The sequence below is a fragment of the Stegodyphus dumicola genome, chromosome X2 (assembly GCF_044657685.1).
Source record: "Stegodyphus dumicola isolate Sdum_Otavi_A_Nest chromosome X2, ASM4465768v1".
NCBI classification, from domain to species: domain Eukaryota; kingdom Metazoa; phylum Arthropoda; class Arachnida; order Araneae; family Eresidae; genus Stegodyphus; species Stegodyphus dumicola.
In genome coordinates, this window is record NC_140781.1 from 171998366 (window position 1) to 172023309 (window position 24944).

General features: G+C 33.6%; 1 long non-coding RNA gene across 1 annotated transcript in view; it reads left to right on the top strand.

Moving 5' to 3' along the window:
- Positions 1-8950: 8950 nt before the first annotated feature.
- Positions 8951-24944, top strand: part of LOC118184941 (uncharacterized) — a 63661-nt gene continuing 47667 nt past the window's right edge. The window contains exon 1 of the long non-coding RNA XR_004757510.2: positions 8951-9116. This is a non-coding gene — a long non-coding RNA (uncharacterized LOC118184941). The remainder of the gene's footprint in view (positions 9117-24944) is intronic.

A 24944-nucleotide genomic window follows, 5' to 3' on the forward strand; every position in this document is an offset into this window, starting at 1 on the left:
TTGTAGTGCTAGGATAAGCTGAGGAACCCCTGATAAGATCTGACGAGATTGTGTAGCACTGGTTCTACTCTCTTTGTTTAAAGGAAGAAGAACGAGTCTTTGTAATGAGTCAAGTCGTCTATGTGCGTGCGAATTCAAGTCTAGTCCCCATATTTAACGCTCCATGAATGAATGTTTTTTTCAACCTCCATTATCATACCAGATTTTTAGTAGCGAGGTTGATACATCCCAGGTTGGAGATGCTGTTTTTCTTACCTGGTTGACCCTAAGAGATAATTTTGCCTTTCAATATTTGAGGTTATAATGCCAAGTAGGATTTAATCTCAAATAACTTGAAGATTCTTGAGTGTTCTAACTATCTATATCCTTGTCCTAGTTAACAAATTAATGGCTGGCGAAGTTTTAGGCCTGGAAATATGATAAATTTGAAGATTAAAGAATTGCTGGGTAACTATTTAGGGTCTTTCTGACTGGTAGTAAATGTAAAAGTGCTCTGTTAACTATTTTATAAAAGTAAAATTGTTGCTATATGTCTGAGATAATTGAGTGCAAGCTAGCAAGTTCTGATAAAATAAGCTAGCGTAGTGTATAAATTTAGCTAAAAGTTATGTTCTCCGCCAACTCTGAAGTTTAGTAAATTTTAAGCGTAGGGTATTAAGAATAGTTTTGAAATTAAGATGTTCGTTGAGGTCAATTGTGTCTATGTTATTAACGTGTAAAATTTTGGTCTGGAGGTAAAAGTTGAGTGCTTGTACAAAGAATGGCACACGCTCTTACATTTCAGTACATAGCTGGAGAGCAGGCATGAACATGAGATGCCTGGAAGGAGATATGACTGAAATTGCCATAGAGACTGTTATTGTCATGGAGTTGCTGTTCAGAAAATGGAATCTTCTGTAAAACTTAAAATTAGCTTTCGTTTTATAGTTTCAAATTTCTTACTTGTAAAGTTGGCTCACAGTTAGATTTAGAAATTTAAATCTTACGAAGGTCGTTAAAGACCTTCTTTGCGATTACTTAACTTCTCGTGGGGAACATTATATAGTGTAACTATTATTTTAAATAACCAGTTATTATGATTTAGACCTTTACGATAATTTCTAACATTTCTCTTCAAAAATGTAATCAGTTAGAGAGTATTTAAGTCGAGGTTTCGGATTGTAAGACAGAGATTGTTTCTGCCTTTCAAGGCCATGTAACTAGTTTCACCAGCTCTGATCTAATTGTAATTTTTCATGTTTGAGTTTTATGCTGCCAAAATTACTACGCTGGTGAGAAATTCTGAGCCGACTTTAGAATTTAAAATCAATTGTGTAGTCTTTGACTACTGGGCTTAGTTTAAATTTGTATTTGACTGTTACTTTATGTTACATCGCTACAAGTGGTGGTTGATACCGTCAAGCATGAGAAGTGCGTTTATATTTATAAAGTGCGTTTATATTTATATTCTGTTTAATAAAAGTGTTGTTTTAAGCCTTTTCAAAACTCTGTTGTTACTTCAGGCACAGCGATAATTTGCTTCAAGTCTGTTAAGAATTTAATACTAGTTTATGCTACCAAAGAAGGTCAAACTGTATAAATTGCAATAATTCAGTGTTTGGAAAAACAGTGGGAAGAATTAGAAGCAGAATTATATTGAGATTATGTTGCAATTATCAAAAGGTTAAAAAAAAAAATTATTGCTAAATCAAATTTTTAGTGGAAACGATATTTGACGAAAATTTAGTTGCTGTTCATATGAATAAAAATTCAGTCACCTTTAATAAACGACAATCTAAGTTGCCACAATCAATTTTAAATATATGGATTGAGGTATCTCCTAAATATTTTGTTAAAATTGTAAAGAGATTACGTTATTTTGTTTTGAAACAGGAGACAGAAAAATGCGCAATACCTTCGCCGGGACTCGAACCCTGGACCTCTCGAACACAGGCCGAGTGTGCTAACCGTTACACTACGAAGGAATGCTAGAAGTGGGAGAAAATACATTATATACTTCCCCTTTTAAAGGGTGACTGGTGATTAGGGGACTCAATCGCCAAACCCTGGTGATGAAGAATCATCATTCACCACCTTTTAGTTCGCGCGCCACTATAGAGTTATTAGGTTATTTTGTTTTGAAGCAGGAGACAGAAAAACGAGCAATGTCGTCGCCGGGACTCGAACCCTGGACCTCTCGAATACGCACCGAATGCGCTAACCGTTACACCAAGAAGGCATGCTAGAATGAGGGAGAAAAATACCTTATAAAATAACTTTATAAAGTATAAATTTATTTTTATTCTTTCTATTAGTAATTATTTTTCAATATAAATTTATTTATTCATTTTATTCATAGAGTATTTTGCGTTCTGCAAATAATCCGTATTCTTTTTCTCGCGCGAAGAAAATGAACAAAATTAGATAACAACGAAAAAAAAAAAAAAAAAAAAAAAAAAAAAAAAGGGGGGGGGAACATAATTTCTTTCTTCAAGTGCCTTGAATGGGTTCTCTGAAAAAGAAATACAAGCGAAGATAGAAAAATATTACGCCAATTTCTCCAAGGGCGCGGATGAATTGGAATTTGTCGAAGTTCACGCGATCCAAGCTCAAAATTTTGTTGTATCACGCGTTTTACTTTCAAAATTTGGTCAGAGCCAGCTTTTTTAAAAAAAATGTGAACACTTTGAAGTTGAACTGGAGAACTGAAACGAAATATTGGCTGCTTTCAAGGGCAAGACTTCGGAGGAACAGACAGGAAGTTTTCTATTTGTTAGGTTTATGAATGACAAGAGTACTTTCGTGCAAAGGACTTGCAAAAGATGGCGAAACGCTTGTATGCTTTTTCCTTAATCATTCATTTGATTTGTCTTCTTTTGAACCTGGTTTTTTTTTAAATAAAATCTGTGCTCGTCATTTTTTTTATAAAAATAATCAAGTTTTTATAAGTTGTCCTCGTATTTTTTAGTACAGAATATGTCCTCGTCATTTTTTTTATTAAAAAAGTCAAATTTTTATAACTTGTCCTCGTTCGGGTTTTTCAATGTAGAATTCGTCTTCGTCATTTTTAAATTCGATTTTTTATCATCTTTTCTCTGAAATACCAAAAGTTGTAAAAAAATTCATTTTATGCGTATCCTCATTTTGAAAAATGTTTACTGACATTTTCAGTACTTTGCTTTTAAAACTTTTTTATTTTGAAAATTTGAAAGTGTCCTCGTTCGATTATTATTGCTTTTTAAATATAGAACTTATTTTCATTATTTTTATTAGAAAAATATTAATATCCCATTTGACAGTTTGAACCTATAAATAAAAGGAGATTCTGAAAATCCCAAAATTAACTAATTTAGATACACTGTTTTTAATTCTTTATTTGTTTTATATGTTTTCATATTAAAAAATAACATTTCCTTTTTGTTAGCCTCAAGCTGTCCTCGCGCGATTATTTATCGACTACTTACAAGATTATCTAACTTTAATTTTACCAATAACAGAAAACATAATTTTTTAGAATAACTTCTGTGCTTTTTATTGTATGAATGAGAAAAAACGCAATTGAATGTAATAATTATTCCTTTTATGAAATTACATAAAAGCATACATATACTTTCTATGGATTCAAAATTAGTTAAAAACTAATGTCATTTTACTTTAAAGTATTGGCAGGGTGTTTAAAAAAGTGGATATTGGCTCTCTATCCTCGATTCTAGACATGCAATTCCAAAAGTTCATACAATTTTACACTTTCAAAATAAGGTGAAAAATTTTATGGAAGCGGTGTCAGTAGAGAGGAATGTTCTGTAAATATAGAATCTAGCTTTTTTTTTTTTTTTTTAATCTTCGTAGAGCAAAATTTCCAATATCTAAAATAATCATTTTTAATAAATCAAATATAAAACTGTCCATACTTCTATGTGTGAAATTCGCAGAGGTATGTATAATTAATATTTTTCTGAAGCCAGATACAAATTTAATAATGACTGCTGTTTCTACCAAGACGGAAAAATATCGTCAAATCAGGCAACTTTTATTTTATGCTTATTTCCCAAATCTGGTGTAAAAAATCCTAATTTTTGGTCGATAACAGATGCTGAAAAGAGATTTAAGTCAGTAAATTCTTTCTCCAACGAATTTATCAAGTAAACGTGTAATTGTTTCGAAAGTCTTCTGTAATGTACCTCTAATAACCAAAAGTGTAAGCATTTTTATTGTAAGGGAATTCGTGCTTTCATTCCTGATTTTGTTTGTATGTTTTTTTTAACCGTACAGAATATAATTAAGATTTACTAAGGGCAGAAAATTAAGTAAACTGTCAAGCTGCTACTGGCATTCATGTTAACCGACAATAGTTCTCTGGGATTATTACCTTTCTTTGCATATATAATGAGCATTTTTTGACAGTACTGCAAAGTTAAAATCCGTAGCAAAACCTAATACAACTTACAAGTATTTCATATTAGAATAATCAATAACAATGCACACAATCCTTTCTCATAAAAATGGTTAATAGATTTGATAACAGCATCACTGATCAAGTCATAATAGTAAACTTATTTCCTATTGTACATTGTTAATTTAAATGTCGTTTATAAATAACCAGTGCTTTCTTTTGAAAAGAATAGAGTACCTAACAAATGTAATTTACAGTGGGCGTATTACAACACTGATCAGCTGGACTGACTGAATTACACTCCGTTAGATAACAAAATGTTACGAGCTTGGTGCTTTATCAGATAAAAATAAAAATGTGAAAGTATTTTATATATCTGTTGAAAGCTTAATGTTACTAAATTACGGCGATGAAAGATTAAGAACGCAGTTTATTGAGTCAAGGTTGTGCTTTTCTTGGAGCTTATTTTAGAGATAAAATTGCGAATAATGCATAGAAAAGTTAAATATATATATTTTTTAAGATTTCATATTAAGCAAAATTCACTTCAAAATGTGAATTAAGTAAGTGTGCTTGAAGACAATAAGCGGCTCAAAATCTAGGAGCAAAAGAAAATTTCAGTTTGGGTGCAAATGTATAGGCTTAGCAATGATAAATGCAGTCTCATCTTTAAGATATCTTAATAACTCTGCGTGATGCGCATAGTTTAATTTATATTAGGTGTGTAGTATTCCAAGTACATAATTAATTTTACTAGTAATTAAGTTAATGCCTATCTAAATACATATGACTATGTTCGGAGCATTAAGAAGATCAAGTTTCTGGGCGTTCAGCGTGTCTTTTATCAAGCAGTATAGACAAACGTAAGAGCTGGAGACTTATCAAACTCAAATTTAGTGTCAATGACGGTCTTCTCTTTTCAGTTCATTGTCTATTTATTTGATGAACAGCAGTTCTAGTTATGACTCAGAATATTTAGGTAACTTCAAAGTCGAAAATTAAAGTCACATAATTTTATAATAGGTTTTCACAAGAAAAGTAAAAATTAACAGATATCAGATTCTTAGAATTTTCTAAAGTTAAACAGTAAACGACTAAAGTTAAACAGTAAACGACTAAAGTTAAAAAGTAAACGACTAAAGTTAAACAGTAAACGACTAAAGTTTAGAATAGCAATTGAATCTTATCGTAACGCATAATTTACACGCGATAAAATTAAAATCATGTTGAGATGATTAAGAATGAACAATGAAACTTCATTGAAACGACAGCCTACAATTCCAGATATTTTGATCTTCTGACGAAGAAGTAGACTTAGGGAACACCGTTTCTTCTCAGAAATACAAGTCACTTTCGGAGATGGGCGTCGTAAAGAAGAGTAGTTGAGTAACATCTATAACAAAGAAAATTGCAAGATATATGTTTAATCCATTATCTTATTATTTTAACTATACCAGGGTTTCTCAACCGGTGGTACGCAAAGAAGCAAAGTATTTTTAACTATTATATTCAAAAATTAAAAATCCAACATCCTGATTGAGTTTATCTCTAACACTCGTAAATTTATGCGATCTGAGCTTTGTTCAAAAGTGGTGGTGGTAATAGTGTACTGTAGTGGTGGTACTAAAGGCTTTTCAATTTTTGTTTAAATGGTACTCGTTAGTCAAAAGGTTGAGAACCGCTGATCTATACTGTCACTTTACCTTTCATCAGCTTCCACCAGGTTGCAAATTAACTGCGTATATGTAAGAACTGAGTTCTTGAAAATTCGAGAGAGAGAGAGAGAGAGAGAGAGATAGAGAGCTTTGGCAGCGGCGCTGACTTTTGCAATATTTCCACGCACAACGTTGAGAATTAATTTAGACCGGCGTTAGCAGTTTGCTAGCTGAGTTGCTCGTGCTTGTAATATGATATCCCAAACTTTACTAGGAATTGTGAATTTTCATGAGTTAATTACCTTACATTTACTTTACTTGTTAAACTCAAATCCCACAAGTAGAGGAGAATGTGTTATGAGCACGAGCTGTAAACTGTTAAGCTTAAAGGTTAATAAAAAGTTTTTTTTAAACCTTCTTTTGATTTGGAAATTGTTTTAATAGACGGGACGATATGTTGCTCTGCATTCTCACAAAGAATAGATTACTTAAGTAAGTTGTGGTTCCCTTTAAAATCAACAACCTTTTATGAAAACAAGGAGACACACGTAACATTTCCCACTTCAGAAGAAGGTATACGGCGAGTTATCCAGCTCTATGTTTAAAAGCAATATGACAATGAATTTTCCACAATTCTGATGTTTGAGAATTCCATGTTTTTCTAAGTTCAGTATGTCTTATTTATTTTGTGCGTATTTTATTCAGCTGTATATCTCTTAATGACACACCAACATCTGTATTTTGATGTGTCATTTCTATTACTTGAGAGAAAAGTACAGGAAAACTTGCATATATGATAGTATTTATACGTAGATTTCTTGATTGGGGTAATTAAATTAGTATACAATGCGCTGCAGGGAAATTAATTAGAATATGAAAGGCTTCTTATGTTCTTTTCAATATTACAACAAACGTTTCTAGAAAATGAAGGCAGTTAAATTACCTCTGCTGTTTATCTCACAATGAAAACTCATCTGAGCTTGACACATTCTGAATGTAATTAAAATGAATGCTTCGAAAATTCTTAATCTGTTGAACAGTGTAACAGTTAGGAGAGATTGATTTCAGAAATTTGGAAGAAAATTTATTTAATTTATTTTTCATTTAACTTCCATAAGAATTGTATATAGAGGTTTTGAAGAAGGTGACTGTAGGCTTTATTTTCTTAAAATTTACCTTAGAAGCGTTCTTTTATTTGCAAATTATATCAAAATTAGATAAAGAGTTTTATAAAAGTTATTTTCACTTTCGTTGGGGGGAACGTTTAAGTGTAAAGTTGAATTTTTTTATGGTCCTCTTACTTCAAAAATGCCAATTATGAAAATATACTTAAATATAAAAAACCGCTATACATTTACAAGAAAATCTGCAAAAATATCCCAGAATGAATTGAATTACATTTATTTGTAATATTTATTACCAAATTTTAAGATTTTTCAAACAAATTTATGGAGTAACTATAAAGTAAACATCGTTCAATTTGGTGAATAACGTAGTCGTTTTTAAAAATTTGTAATGAGCTACAGAAAATATTAACTACCATATTAAAAATATCTCTTGAATTTTGCTTGTAAATGTATGGAAACTTGTATATTTAACTATGTATATTTATTAAAGCACAATCAGTATTTTACCAAATGGAATTCTTGCTAAATGGGAATATTTTATTTATTATATTTTAATTTTTCGGGACTACCCTTCAACGCTGAAACTTTCTTAAAATTCTCTATCTTATTTTAAGAAATTTTGTAATTGGAAATACAAAGTCAAGGCTTAATGTTTATGGAAAGAAGCCTGGAGCCGGCTTTTTCGAACACCCTGAGAAAACATAAAAATTACAATAATTTCCTACTAAGATATTCTGTCACGAAGAACGTTTTCCACAATTTTAAAGTCACATAACTTTTATTTCTACCAGTTACGATTAAATAATTAAAAAAAATAGTCTCGAATGCAACATATGTAGATGGAGAAATATATTTCAGTATGTTACATTAGAAAATGCCATTTTAAGTACTTTAATGTAAAAAAATTCTAATTATGTAGGTTTACTTTAACGGAAAAATAATATACATAAATTAGTCTTCTTTCCATGCGTATAAGTTGTGGAAAGAAGTTAGTGATTACCTCTGTCATCTAAAGAAAAATCTTTAAATATATATAATATATCAACAGGATAAGAGCAATAAAAATAACAACAAGTTTCTTTAGAACAAAATTCAAGTAGGATCTGTAGTATATGAAATTGCTTTTAGCACACATAAACAGAAAATTACGAATGCTCATAACGTTGTCAGTTGCAGTGTTTGTGGTATATAAAAGCAATGAAAATTTTCTGTTGTTAAAATAGAAGTGCTTAAAATGACAATATATCACTTTCATAGAATACAGAAGTAAAATTTTACATGTGCATACATAAATTTTTACGTTAAGTGTTATTAATCAGATTAAAACTGATAATGGTTTTAAAGTTATCGAAAGAATCCTTACAGTGATAGGATACTCTAATACCTACCATGTTCAATATCTGCTAATTCATAGTTATAGGAGTCTACATTTACTGCAACAAATAAGCCTTCAGAATAATAGATGATAATAAAGTTAAAAAAATTACATCGTATACATCATCATTATATTTTCTCTTCATCATCAACACCGAACCTACTCAACAAACGTAGTGTTCACATTTCCGCAGCTCACTCTTTTCCCTTCCCTTTGTGATATACCCTTTCAAATTAATATTCAGGGTTTTTATTTTGTCGGTGTTAGTTTTATCAGAAAATATATAAAAGAAACGAGATGTAAGGAAGAAAGAGAAAAGTTCAATTTCATTGTATAAACAACAAAGTACCTATAAAGCACTGAAGTGGTAGATGTAATGTTTGCTCAGTTTCTAAAGATCTAATAAATCAGCTGGAAAAAGTATCTCCGCCGGCGGAAGAGAAGTTTATCTGTCCAATCAACAGACTTTCTGCTGAATGAACTAAAGAATACTTTGTAGCAATCGAAAGTATGCAGCACACCTCCCGGATTGTGATGGCGGATTGGTCTGCAACAAGTTATTTGCTTTTCTTCTTCCTTCCGTTAAGGTAGGTGCGTTCGTAATTTAAATGATTTATGATGCTTCACCTTTACGTTTGCAGATGGGTTTCAGCGCCTTTTAATATCTGCAGTCATTATTGTTTATTAAATTTAAATGACAACCTTAACTTGCAGTTTCACGGATGCTGTCCTCGTATTGTTGCAGCTTACTGCCAACTTACTTTACTCATGGAAAACACACTCAGAGCTGACTCGAAACATACTGCTTTACTTGAAGTAGTATGAAATTTATTTCACAGTAATTTAAGTGCTATTTAATTGGGTCATTTTAAGGTAAATGAAGAATATTTGTATGCTCGCGACTTTTGATGCAGTGTTACTGTAGCCTTTTTTCTTTATACTGTAGGGTTTATATTTATTTTAACTAACATTTATTTTAAGTTTAAACTATCTTTCCTGTCAATCCTTACTTTCCCCTGGAACTGCCAATGCCAGAATATGTAAATTTGAGTAGAACGCGCAAGCATTCAAATTATCAGCGGAAGTAGTATGATTTAAATAGAAGGAAACAAGTTCGGTGAGAGAGAGTTATTCTTACTTAGCGAGCGCGGAGGTAGTTATAGAGATTTGAAAAACCCCGCGTTGCGGCCTATGTGCTTGGCGGGAAGTAGTTGCAATTGTTCCAGTGAGCTTCAAGTCTGCTGAATTAGCAGCCGTATTGTAAAACGCGGTGAGTTAGTTATTTGAGAGAGCCTCGTAGTTAGAATATTGTCTTTAATTTCTTTTCAGGTTTTTATTTTTATTTTGACTGCCGAGTTGGCACCGTTTGTAAGCGTCAAGAGAACGCAATTGTAAATTAGTACGTTGAATAAAAAGGGACTTAAACCCTTTATAAGACTCTGTGGTTTATACAAGCTTTCACAGTCACCTCTTGGTTGCGTGCTAGTTAGAGGCGCGCAACGTTATAATACATCGCAGCTTCCAGCATCAAAATTTTATTCCACGTTAGTGACATTTACTTTAAAGGCACACAAAAATATTGTTGAACAATTAATCACGAAGAAGCGTGTTAAAAAGTGTCTAGTCTTTAATTTACCTCACGTGCAATATCATAAAACATTTCGCATTTTCATTCTGTAATTAATGCGAATTGAAATGTTATGCAGTTTCGTGCAATGAAGATAAAAGTGAGATTTGTATCCAGTTTAACGCTTTTTTTTTTAATTTTGTACAGTTAGAAGCATGATGACTTAATTATTCTCTCATCATATTGATGCTGTTTTTCATTTACATGAACCTTGCTTTTTTTCATTTTTCATGTTATAAATCGATGTTTCACAGTTGGATTCTTGAAAGCATACGCTGTGATTTGAACAAAGTACTTTTAGTAGTTTTTTTAAATATAAATGTTTATCATCCTAATAAAGAGTTTTCAGTAATTTGTTCAGTCTGTTAAAATAATTCAATCATTAATTTTCAGCACTAAATGAGCTGAAATTAACAGGCAACATAAAATATTATTAATTAATGACCAACAAGTTAGTTGATCGTTAATTAATAATATTTTGTTATTAAAAAAGCATAAAAATGCATGCATTATTTTATTTCTGCAAACAGAGTCTGTTACATGAAATTCAGTTTTTGACACTTGACTTTCTGAAAAGTGTAACAGAAATAAGAGCCTGTGATCTTAGAAGAAAAGTGATGCAATTTTATTTGAAATTAATGATATATAATCAAGAAATATAAACAAATAATGTTATTTAACTTTTCAAGAAATATCATTCTATTTTACTTCAAAAATGATGAAAAATATGCTTCAAAGTTTACAGGTGTATATAATTTGAAGCTACTCAGAAATGTTTGTATTTTTGTAATTGGATTTATTTTAAGGTAATGATTTTGGTTAGAGTGTGAAAAAGCTGATAGGAACGCCTCTCATGAAAAATGTGTTAACTGGCAGAAATGTGTGACATTTATTGAATTATACTGAAATATATTTTATAATATTTAGCCTGATCGTTAAAGAGAGCTTGTTAAATTTTATGAATAGAATTAAAATCATACAGTCGTGTAATGTAGTTTATGATGCTACTTTTGTAAACTGTGGCTAAAATTCTGGCCTATTTTTCCATTTCTTTGCCATATTTTCAATAAAGAGGGAAAATAAGTTTCGGATAAAATTCGGATTTTCCACAAAACTACCAAAATTATTTGACAAATGATGTCATCCGACATTTTAATATAGTCACAGTACTTTTTTTCTCTTTTTGAATTATTAGTGTTTGCACATTGTTTCACTGAGTCTTTACAATAAATGTAACGTTTTATTGCATTTTAAAGAACAATATATAAGAGAGGGGACGAATAAATAGGATTTTATTGCTTTATATGAAACTATGATAATTATATCTGACACGTTAGTGAATATATTATTATATATAATTTAGATTTTGTATTGCGCGCCATCAACACTAATCACCTAATGTTTCAAAATACTGTTAATTAAATGGGGAATTCTATAAAGAGGTTTTTAGAGCCGCAGCTTTAAACATTATGCTTTGTAATTTCCTTCTATACAGTGGAAAAAAAATGCAAAGGTTTCTTTTTCCGAGACAGTAAACTTGGTAGTTTGAGAAAAAATATGGGAACTGAGATACCATTCTTTTCAAATACACTTTGTCACAAAACTCGTCTGTAGTGTAATATATCGTATGTGTAACAAAATAGAAGAGAACAGAATTGATTTCAGTGTATTAATTACTTAATTAATCGCTTCAAATCTTTTATTTGTAGGTTTTATTTAATGTTTATTTTTATTTGATGCATTTAGTTTTTTATTTAATGTTTTAAAAACTAGAAAACTTTAATGAAAGTTCAACTGAAACTCCTTATTAAAGTTGCAGTAGCAATGGAAATGCATAAGAGTAAAAATATTCGTTGTAAATATTCGGGTCATGCAGAGTTATTAACGGTAACAATAAATAAATCTAGCAAATCTTATTGGAGCTAACACCTTAAGGCTTAAAATTGTCGAGATGACGATTCACAATATAAAATATAACGATTCAAATTTATTATAAAAGGTCTTATTACTTCATTGAAAGGGCTTGCTGGAAATGTATATCATATTATGGGAAAAATACATATATTTGCTTAAGAAGAGGGATTTATAAGAGAAATTAGAGTTTAAGTTAAAAGTGGGGAAATCCATGAAAATCCATCTATTCAGCCCCTATGAACATCTGGAATCGATTTCCAACACAAACTAGTTATGTTCGGATGCAATCTCTGGATCTCGGAGGACAAAAGGTATTCGCCCAAAAAAGAATACAAACAAATATCCTTCTCTGCCTAATGAACATTGTTACCTTAGATTTTCTAGACTTAATTTTTCAATTTTTGTTTTAAATTTCCTTCCGGATGTGCATTCCAGATTGAGCTGCAATCAGGCGATTTTTCTCTGTATACAGTTCATCTACGAGTATATAGTTTATGTTTTTTTGTTAGCAATGTAGAATGAAAATGACAAAAGCGGCAGATTGGTATGAGCCAGTTTTCTGACTTCATTTGAATTTAAAACAATATCTGCTTTTCAATATAAAAAGTTCAAAAGAAATTTGCCACTCTATTGGAACTATTTAAATTAACGGAAACTGCAGTATCGCTATTCAATATTTTTTGTAAATTCCTGAATTTTCTAGTATGCTGTTATGAAAACGTTTAATTTTAATGTCGTATCTTCTTGAAAGAAATATTAAAAATTAAAATTCACCATCCAATACCTTTTGTATTTCTATTCTTTTAATGGATACGTGCATATACTTTGAGTTTTGTTTTATCCTGGAAAATATAATATATAACCGTTCTCGCCTGAATGCAGATTGCCGTAAGAATACCCCGTATTTTGCTGTGTCTGGCTCTGAGCTTTATTTACAATTGTTGTAAAGGCAACTTTTATGGAAATTGTTTTCTACAAAACGTGAGTAATACAATAGGGTCTAAAGGAATCAAAAGACATTTCCAGGATGTACCCAAGTCTATAAATTTAGCAGTGATAGTATACTGTTTTATTTTGGACATGACTATTCTTTCTCCGCTTGTTGCGCCTTCTTCAGAATTTAGATAATAGAAGAACATCGTTTCGAATAAAGGGATATTTTCGCAGCATGCATAAATATGGTTTTAAGTTTAATTGATGAATTATGTTTAAGATACAATAACACACCGAGCAAGTATTAATTTAGAAGTCAAACAACAAAAATCAGCGTTATCTTTTCGAATTTGCACAGTGAAATTTGAAAATATAACGCTTATTTTTGTTGTTTGACTTCTGAATTAAACTATGCTTTGTAAAACATTACTAACTTTCAATAAATTATATTGCACGTTGCATAGCATTACTTATTGTAATACTAAATATAGTAATACAAATTATGCAGCGCATTTTATATGCATATATTATACAGGATAATTTTGAAATTCAGGCATAGTTATAAAACCAAAGAAAAATGAGGAAAATACTCTCTAACTACTGCTAGCCACGATTCCATACCAATATAATCAATTAAAAAAAATCAAATAAAAAATCATAACAGTTTCTTGATCAAATAAGATTAAAACTAAAGCTTGCATCATTTAATAGCTAAATACTTACATTTTATTTCTACGCTCCAGTATCCACACAGATTACTACCCTCTAACAGTTGTATGTGTCAAATAAATAAATTCAAAAATAATCAGTTTCCGTCAAACAAATTTCAGCTTTCTTCTTCGAGAGAGAGACTTTACCTTTAGACAGAATTTCTTTGAGGAAGAAGAAATTTTCGGTATAAAAAGAGCAAGAAGAATAGAGAACAAAAGTATTTAACTTAATCTTGAAAAGACACTGTAGTGACTGAAGCGGAAAGTGCTGGGCACGGATTCACTGGATCAAGAAGCATACCGGTAGGACAGACGGCGCTCTGGATATGAAGTTTGTAGGACGTAAAACTAGAGAAAATCCGATCGTCAAAACAGCCTTCCTCTATTATTAAGCGAAAATGCCGTCGGCCCTGAATGCAAAAGTACGATGAAAAGTTGGTAGATACCCCCGCCGCATATACTCCATTTCACCGGCAGGCATCCAGAACTCACCCGTACAACAAAGAAACCATCGACGGTACAATCGTACGCGGCATATGATGGAAGAGAAACCGAAGCAACTCGGCATTTAGCTGAGGGAAGGCGGCAGACCTTTCGCGCGAGAATGAACTTCAAGGGACATCAAGCCAGATAAAGCACCAGTTCCATTACATAGCTGTGACAAGGAAGACAGAAGTAAAGTCATGTAAAGGATTGTGAGACACTATTATACAAATGAAATCAGAAAATATCAGAAGAAAAAGTGAGTCGGACCAGCCTTGTCAATCCATTTCATATGGAAAAAGGCACCCGAAATCAACCGTATCCGTTCCCAGGGCGAAAATCATGCAGAAAATCGCATCACAGAAATGAAAATTTTAACCCTCTTCTCAAAATGGAAATTAATTCCCCCAGATGTTTTAAAAAGAAAGGAAAAAATCCGGAGTGAAGGACAGAGCGTAACATCAATATTGGTCAAACCCAAGAATTCAGCTAAAAACGGTGCTTCAAAATTGCAATGGCCTTTCCAAGTTAATTTTAAAACAGAAATGTAATTAAATGTCCTCCACGTCATGTAACTTCATTTCTTAGTTTATCAAATAGCAAAATTCAGATTGCACCATAATGTTCAAAATTTTTATCATAACATGTAAAATTTGCAATACAATAATCACTGTATTTAATTCTTAATATTATGTAAAAATCTAACAGCTCAATTAAGACAGGGTTCCACTCTTCTTTAAGCTCGTCTACAGGAATGAAAGGAATTAAGTTTAAACCAGCATTAATGAAACATTAAATAGATTATTTATGATTTTTTTCCAAATTATCCTTTATCATTGTTCTCCAAGCCCAGGAATACCAAGATAAAGTTTTATGCATAATTCTTTATGCATAATCTAGAATACCCATAAAAAGAATAAAGTTCAAGCACGTCAAGTCATCAACTGCTTTCTTTATCTTTAATGTTAAAAAATTAATCTTAGACTTGCAGCTTTTTGTTATTTCTGCATTTTTTCTCCACACCTACTATTCGGGCAATTATTTTACTAGACATTGAAGAAACGCGCAATCAAAATATAGAAATGTTTAAAGAAAAAAATGTCATAATGCAATAAAATCAGGTGTATATAAATTTAATGCAATATTTTCAAAAATGGAAAAATCAGCATTAAGCTAAACTTATTCCTTTAATTTTGTTTAAATTACAGCTCAAATCCATACCAAGAATTTCAGATCCCTGATTCTTGATATCTACCATTAATCGGAAATGATAATATTCCAGCCAATCAGCCAAGTTTGTCAAATGAGTGTTATGTCTCGAAGGCTGCAATTTTCTGGAACCACTTTTTTATTATACCAGATTCTGCGAAAGAACAATATAGTTTAGTCATTTCGATGCAGTTTTTGTCAATAAAAATTAGATAAATATTCTCAAATGGTTGCCTCAATTTAAATTAGATTTCAATTTTTCTCTTCGAGATATGAAATGTGTTCTCTTCCAGTTAACTTAAAATTTTCCTCGATTCCGTTAATTTCTGATTTTCTCTTACAATAAAAGCAGAGTTGAGAATTTTAAATGGTATTACCATAAATGACTTCCTAGAATCTCCCAGCTATTGACTGAATAAAAGCAATTAAAGATCTTTACACTGATATTTGAAGCATAAGTCATAACTTTTAAGATAAGTATGAAAAAGAAAACTTCATGAGATTAAGCCATCATATTGACAACGCTAGTTGCTTTATAGTAATAAGCAATATGGAAGAGAAAATTTATAAACTGTATTTATGATTCTAACAAGGTATTTAAAGAACTGAAACTATTTAACAAGTTATTTAAGAATTGAAAATAATTCAAGAAAATTCATTAAATCAAGAGCTATTCAGTAATGCTTTTACCCTTTAAGATCAGTTTAACTTTTTTAGGTTCGTGAAATCTAATTAAATACAGAAGAAGATAAATCTAACCGATTGTGGTTCTCATTCTATTATTATTATCTATCTTCGAAGCCAATCAGTAACTGAATCGCTAAGGCCGAGGGTGTTCCTCAGCCTTAACAATTCCCACCGCCCTTTCTGGGCTGTATTCACAATGGCTGAAAAGCAAATTGCATGGAGTTTTTGTCCCATGCGAATTGTGAATACGAATCATTTTGCATAAAAGCTCTCCAAGAAGGTAGCAGTTTTCTTCGGCAGCTAGTTTCGCGTGTTTTGACGTACTCAGTTAACTATCCCTGTTAACTTCCGTATTTTTGTGTTCTTTAAATTTGACTTAGGAAGAAGTGGTGTACTTCAGTGATGAGCTATGAAAATTTTATCAAAAGGCTGAGTTTTGTCTTTTAGAAACAAAATATCAGATTCTAATTAAATGTTTCACTTTTCACAGAAGTAAAATTTACAGATAATTGTCCATGAACGCGAAAATATAAAAAAGAACTCTTTCAAATTAAAAAGAAAAAATTGCAAAATATCACAGAAATTAAGTAAAATAAAGAATACATTTAATTATGCGGCACAATTTATTCCGAAGCTGCCATATCCATTTTCTTCTTTCATCTCAGTTTATTTTTTAAGAGGATTTTAGGACAAGCGATAATTTTTCGAAAATGCTGTAGAAGTCTCTTGAAAACTTCCTCTTAAGAAGATTGTCATTAAACGTAAAATGTGTTGTACAGTCAAAGATCTTTTTTTTTTTTTTTTTCTTTTTTTTTTCCAGAAATATTAATTATTGAGCTAAAAGCTCATTCAGCTTCAGCACTACTAAAAGATATAGTCTCCATACTGACTTCTTTACACTATTAGGAGCTTCATACAGTATTTCTGTTAAAAGCATCTCAGCAAAATTCCCACAAATTTATTGTTTTTTACTTCGTGCTTTAATATAAAACTTAACTCTTATCAAAGTGAGATTATGACATCGAAGACATGTGCTTATCTTGGAATGCCTGACAAATAAAAAAACAAGGGTTTGCAAATTAGAGACAAATTTAACAAAATTAACAAGTGCACGGGGGCTCGTGCGAGCCCCCTACACTTACCACTAGCTTCACTTCAATTATAAATCTTTCAAAATGCCTTGGAAGCAAATAATTTCATAAGTGCATTATATATGATTTGATGTTATCATGCATTCATAGCTTTGTTATCTTGACTATGTCTTTTTCGCTCACTTCTTTCCTCATTTCTTGGTCAGCATCTCTTCCACCTTTTATTCTGCTGCTGCAACTGTTTTCCAGCTCCATTCTTCATCTATGGTTGAATCCACCAACGGCGATTGGCTAAACCTATCAGGTTCAATGTTTCTTCTTACCTTCTTCGGAAACATACAATGACCTGACTAGAACAGAGAGCTTACTAAAGCTATGTTCACTAATTGTAGTAAGTAGACAGGATACAGACGAAGGGTATACAAAACCCTTTATTTTTTTCTTTATATACAATGACTTCCGTACTTCGGAATACAATGACCCTCCACTCGGGGTCTAACTTAAAAGATATCAAAATAAAACTAAACTCTAATTTAACTTTAGAATAAGATTGGCCTTATAATAACAGAAAGCGTATGTAGCACAGAGACTGTGAACACTACAATACGTTTAATTTATCAAGAGGATTAAAACCTCTGGCCTGGAAGGCAAAGTAGCAACTGCGTAACTTCTAAGGTAAGCGGCCTGCTTCGAACTCACGGCTTCCTCTCTTCTGCTTGGCAAAAAGGCCACACTTAAATACTTGGCGTTCGCCAGACAACTTTGCATAAACTCCTTCACGCTTATAATTCTGGCCGGAAGTAGAAAATAAGAAGTGATAGTAAAGATTTAAAATAAAATAAACGTTAGTAAAACTTAAGATCCTTACATACTTCCCGCCAGAGTTAATTAGTTTGAAACTGAGGTCTAAAACGACCTTGTTGAAAACTTTTAGCTCTAGAAACTAACGCGAGGCCAACCTTTAACAAAAAAATGCTTCGCTAGAAACTAGAAAAATTTAAAAGAAAGAAATTTGTTACAATAGCAGCTCCCGGAATATACAACAATCTTTTTTCTTTTTCATCTGTACTGCATCAAAACAGGAGCTTTATTCAATTCTGGTTCCTTCCAGAGATCTGGAAGGAAAACTAGTTTAATGAAATGTTACAGAATGACATTGCAAATAACATATACTTTTCTTAACATTCTTATTTCATTCATGACTATTTTAATTATCTCTCCCCGTGCTCTCTGACATGTGTTGTAAAAACACCAAACACGAATGTGTTTCTGTCTATGTGTTCAACACTTCCTCCTACAATCAAAACACTAACGTGTTAAAATTCAACATACGAGACCTCTTAACACACCCTAATTTCAACTCTAGACCCTGAGGTACTATTCTGAAAGTGGCTAACTCTAAAGTGTAGCGTCAGAGAGCCTAACTACATCATTCAACCTTTAACACATATTCAGCATGATTTAATCTTTACAGTCACACGAATAACAAATTTTTTAACATTACTTTCACTTTTACCATATCACGGTATTTCTAAACATTCAAAATAACAGTTCACATGTATACAAGAACATATCAAGATGCCGTTAATTTTACACATTTGAAAACATCCATTAGTAGTACATTGTTAACTTCTATTCTTTTCAAAGCAAGTGCCAATTCTTTCTACATTGAAATAATACTACATTTCAAAAAGTCTTTCAGACTAAAACTTCTTTCTTGTTAGAATGTTTTAAATAAAATTTATACAATAACTTTTTACAATATTTAAGTCTTTAGACAACGCTATTATACATCAACTTTAGTTTTACGCGCGAGTAATTGAAAAACATAATAAGAAAATCGGTCACAACTCATTTCTCGCCCTTTTGGCGATAAAGGTAGACCTCGCATGAGGTAAAACTTCTTCAAATCTGCCACTTGCAGTAAGAATGAAAGATTAACTTAAGTTTGTAAAGTAACATAAAATTTTACTTATCTTTGTAATATTCAGACATCCTTTTCTGGGCCCAGTCTTTAAAGGTGCTGCAGACCGTTGCTTGGTTGATCCTCCTTCTTGTACGGGCTCGCCCTTCAGTGCTTTCCTCTGGAAGCTTCCGTTTTTCACCACTACGGCCACCCTTGAACATCTTCCTTCTGTCCTCTGCTTGTGGTCTTGGCCGCTTGAAGGCAGCTGGTCTTGGTGGAACCGGGAAACTTCTGTCGTGATCCTGCTTGGACCTCGTTGTTGGCCGTTCAAATTTTTCTTGTACTTTTTCCTCCGCCGCTGATGGCCCTTCCGCAGTTCGGCGACTTTTGCTGCGGAGAGTTCTGTCGGATGAGTCAATCTTCCGTTTCACAGCCGGGTTATAGTTGCCGTCCTTTCTCCCGGTCTTTTCCACATACGTCGGCCTTCTCCCTTCTTCATTCTGGGGGTGTTCGTGAACTCTGTTTTTTGGACGGTGGAACGGCTTCTTTTTCTTTGTACCTTCAATTTTTCCGCGGGGCAATTTTCTTTTTACTTGCTTCTGTCTCTCATTGGCTTGCCCTTGTACTTGTCGTTTTCCCACCTCTGGAACTTGTACCTGCGGTGTCTGCCGTACCGGATCCTGCAAAAGATCTGAAAAGATTTGCATTTTATTACGGTCATAGAATGGTTTTATCTGGTCAATGTTTGCGGAACAGGTTTCACCATTTCTTGCCTTTAATACTACAACAGCGTGAGTTATTTTTTCTATAACATATGGTCCTTCAAAGCGTGGGAAAAATTTGGCAGTTTTATCTTCTGGTGCTGAAGAAAGTGAATGCTTAATTTTTAAAACTTCATCCCCTACTTTATAAGTTACTCCCCGTCGTTTCAAGTCATAATAGAGTTTCTGTTTTCTCTGTGCTACTTCTGTATTCTTTTTTGCTTCTTTTATTAGTTTTTCTATATCACCCATTTTAAATTCTGGGGCTCTTTGTTGCACATAAAATAGTTTATCTAACGGTGTTATAATCTTTCTGCCTAGAAATAACTCAGCAGGAGTTTTTCCCGTTGTATCATGTTTTGCGGTCCTAAGGGCGAAAGCAAATTCATTGACATAGTTATCCCAGCTTTTATGAAAATTTTTAACATAACTACGGATAATTTTCACTATATTTCTGTTGACCCGTTCCGCTATATTTGATTGCGGCCGATACGGGACCATTTTTAAATGACGTATGCCCAGTTTTTGGCACATGTCTTCAAATATATTACTTACAAATTGAGGACCATTATCCGATATAACTTTTAGGGGCGCCCCGTATTTTAAAATATATTTATTTAAAATAGAATCGGTAACTAATTTCGCGGAGGCTCGTTTTAAGGGAACAATTTCGGTCCATTTACTAAAATGATCAACTATAACAAGGAGATAGCGACTTTTGTTTAACTGACTTTTTGGGAAAGGGCCCAATAAATCGATACCGATTATTTCATTTGGAAATTCGGATTTAATACTATTTAGAAACCCGGCCGGGCGGAAATTAATATAATTAACGGCTTGACATGTTGGGCAGGACTGGACATACGCCCTTGTTAACTTTTGCAGTTCAGGAAAGTAGACTGCCTCGCGTACGCGTTGAGTAGTTTTTCGAATACCAGCATGAGAAGCTAAAGGGCTGTCATGGAGCTCTTGCAGGATATTTAATCTAAGACTAGCTGGGATAACAGGTCGAAATTCGTTGTTGGAATTCGTAGTTTTTGTATAAAATAATAGACCATCTATTAGTTCGTAATGGGCCGCCCTATTTCTTATCGCCACAATATCTTGGTGGCTAAAATTTTCAGGATCCTTCAAATACTCATAAATACTTCCAAACTCAGGATCCTTACCCAGTTCGGTTATTACAGTTTCTCGGGAATTTATTGTACACGCTGTCAGCATTGCAACTTTTACGGTATTACCCTGTTCGTCTAATTTAATTCGTGACAGGGCATCTGCTACGATATTTTCCTTTCCGGGGGTATGCTTGATTACCAGATTATATTCTTGCAGCTTGAGTGCCCATCTTATTAACCTTGGGGATAAATTTTTTCCAGAGTACAATCTAGTTACCGCCGCATGATCAGAATATACTGTTATCGGCGCCTTTCCAAAATAGACTCGGAACTTTTGCACTGCTAACAGAACTGCAAGTGCCTCTCTCTCGGTCGCGGAATAGTTTCTTTGTGTTTGATTTAAAGTTCGGCTAAAAAATGCTACTGGCTGCTGATTTTGCGAAAGTACCGCTCCTACCGCATAATCCGAAGCATCCGCTGAAATTTCTAAATTTTCATCCTTTTCAGGAAATTTCAACACAGGGGCTTGCGTTAATGCTTGTTTTAATTTTTCGAAAGCACTATTGGCTTCGGCCGTCCACGAGAATCTTGCCTTTTTCCTTTTTAATTTTAACAATGGCTCAGCGATAGCCGCAAAATCTTTTATAAAGGACCTATAATATGAACAAAGTCCTAGAAAAGAAGAGAGCTTCTTTGCCGTGTTTGGAGTGGGATACTTTTGTACCGCGATTATTTTTGATTCATCTGTCTCGATCCCTTTTTGCGATATTTTGTAACCTAAATATTTTAATTCAGGGGCTGCAAATTTGCATTTTTCGACATTAACTTTTAGACCGGCCTCATTTAATAAAGAAAACACCTGTCTTAAATCCTGTACATGTTGGTCTAGATTATCACTAGTAATAATGATATCGTCTAAATAGATAAATGTGGACTTTCCGAGAACAGGTCTTAACACAATGTCCATGCATCGCTGAAATGTTGCTGGGGCGCCTGAAAGGCCAAACGGCATTCGCAAAAATGCATAAGTGCCAGACTTGGTTATAAAAGCAGTCTTAGGCACGTCCTCAGGCCTGATCCCTATTTGAAAATAACCATTCGTTAAGTCTAAAGTTGTCATAAATTTGGTTGATTTTATGTTCCTTAAAATTTCTTCTATAATCGGTAACGGATATACCGGATATTTCGTTATGGAATTTAATTTACGGTAATCAATAGCGAATCTCCACCTTTTTGGATGCTCCAAAGGATAATCATTATTTTTCTTACATAAAACCACCGGACTAGCATAACTACTTGAGATAGGCGTTACGATCTTTTTACGTAGCATATCGGTAATATGCCATTCTATAATTTTTTCCTTATTCTTATCATACCGGTATGGTTTTTGACGAACCGGCAATGCATCTCCGGTGTCAATACTATGGTTAGTAACCTGGGTAAATCCTGGAATATCACTAAATAAGGAAGCAAATTCACTTACCACTTGTCGGATTCTATCTTGCTCGTCATTAGGCAGGTGGTCGAGATTTACCCTTGGCGGTTCAACCTTTTCTACACACACTGGTTGCATCGTCAGCTTAAGAGACGCTTCATTAAAATCCAGTGTAGCTTGTGCGTCTGAAAGAAAGTCTATTCCTAGTATTAAGTGTGCTTGCAAATTCTTTACTATAAAAAACATCACCTTTACTTGTTCGTCCTTGATACGGATGTACAAAGGTACTTTACCTACGCACTTACATTGTTCTCCTTGCGCCGCTAATACTGTTGTATTATCCGCATTATATATGCGGTATTTGCGAAAATACTTTCTAAAAAAGACTTCTGCCACACAGGAACACTGCGCGCCGGTATCCAGGAGTGCGGTGGCCGGGATATTATTTACCAAGACTTCAATCTTCGGAAGAGTTAAATTTTTCACCATTACTGTATTTAACTTGTAGGAAGAGGGGTTTTCGTGGCCTTCGGATTTCCGCACCCTCTCGTCAGCAGAAATCCGTTTTAGTTTAAATTATTTTTTCTTTCGGTGCTTTCCTTCTTTCTCCACTGGCCTTGAGACTTTTTTCCTGGGTTGCTATTGAACTGTCGACGTTCGCCGGCTGTTTTTGAATGCTCGGGTTTCCTTGCCCACTGATTCGCTTTTTCTCCGTAGCCATGTCCTTGAGTTTGCTGTAGTCTTGGCGTACCAAATTGGTTTCGCTGTTGATATTGGCGTCTTCTTTCGACGTCCGCCGTTCTTCTACTTTCAAACTGGATTGCTAGCTCAAATAATTTTTCCAGTGTAGTCGGATTTCTCAATTCAATAAAGTCTTGCACTTGGGGTAGTAACCTCGGCAAAATCACTTGAATTATTTCAGGATCCGGACGGTTTCCATACAAGAGCTTGAAAACGTGAATTTTTCTTAAAATAAACCTGGAGAGGTTTTCCATTCTTTGTTGATATATACTGAACAGTTCTGTTTCTAATTTCGCACGATCCCTTACAACAGGGAAGGCTTTTAGTAGGGCAGTCTTGAAATTTTCGTAGGTATAGGTGGGACTTCCTGCTTGACCCAAGAGACTTCTGCCGATACATTTGAACCAGTTAAGCGCTTGGCCCCTCAAAGCGCTGGTAGCTAAGGTAACTTTTTGAAACTCGTGCACGGGGTAGAGCATGAAGTGGTCATCCAATTTTTCCAAAAAACTGGTTACCTGTGAGTTTCCATTAAACGTTGCTTCCGGTTTCATCGAAGCGCGCATGGTCTGGACAATATACCCAAATCCTTCCAGGGCGGCAGCTGGCATTTCTGGATTCTGAGCTGTTTCTGCAGGCAGCACAGGTTCTTCTTGAAACTCGGCCATGGTTATTCTTCGTCGGGCGCCACTATCAGGTTCAATGTTTCTTCTTACCTTCTTCGGAAACATACAATGACCTGACTAGAACAGAGAGCTTACTAAAGCTATGTTCACTAATTGTAGTAAGTAGACAGGATACAGACGAAGGGTATACAAAACCCTTTATTTTTTTCTTTATATACAATGACTTCCGTACTTCGGAATACAATGACCCTCCACTCGGGGTCTAACTTAAAAGATATCAAAATAAAACTAAACTCTAATTTAACTTTAGAATAAGATTGGCCTTATAATAACAGAAAGCGTATGTAGCACAGAGACTGTGAACACTACAATACGTTTAATTTATCAAGAGGATTAAAACCTCTGGCCTGGAAGGCAAAGTAGCAACTGCGTAACTTCTAAGGTAAGCGGCCTGCTTCGAACTCACGGCTTCCTCTCTTCTGCTTGGCAAAAAGGCCACACTTAAATACTTGGCGTTCGCCAGACAACTTTGCATAAACTCCTTCACGCTTATAATTCTGGCCGGAAGTAGAAAATAAGAAGTGATAGTAAAGATTTAAAATAAAATAAACGTTAGTAAAACTTAAGATCCTTACAAACCCACTAAATAATGGTAATTCAACCCGGGTTCGAGTCTTGGCGAATATTCTGGCTGCATGGGCGTTGCCGTGGATTTGGTCGTGTGTAACGAGCCTACGGGTGAGTTTTCCTTAAAAAGTCCTTCAAAAAGACATTTTCCCTCTAAGGCAGATTGCGCTGTAGTAGTTTGCAATAATTAAATAAACAAACATGCAAAAATTACAAGTTCTTTCCCAGATGGCTGCCAGGTCCCTACTGCTCATAATTCCTGAATAAGGAATTGATTCGTATCTACAGTTTTTGTGTTTCTGTTTTTCTCTTTAGGTACTTCAGAATGTTTATATTTTCTTCCTTTGCATCGTTTCCTCGATAAATAATTTTTCTTCTTGGCGCTGAGGCCAACACTCAGATTTTGCACTATGAGCCTTGTTACTGTGTTAGTTCCTTCAAACAACGTTCCTTTTATTGAGCTAAAAGCTCATTCAGCTTCAGTCTTGTTTCCACGTCATGACTCAGGAAGGAATTTCCTCTACTATAGGGTGCGGCAGCGTTCATAGTAGGA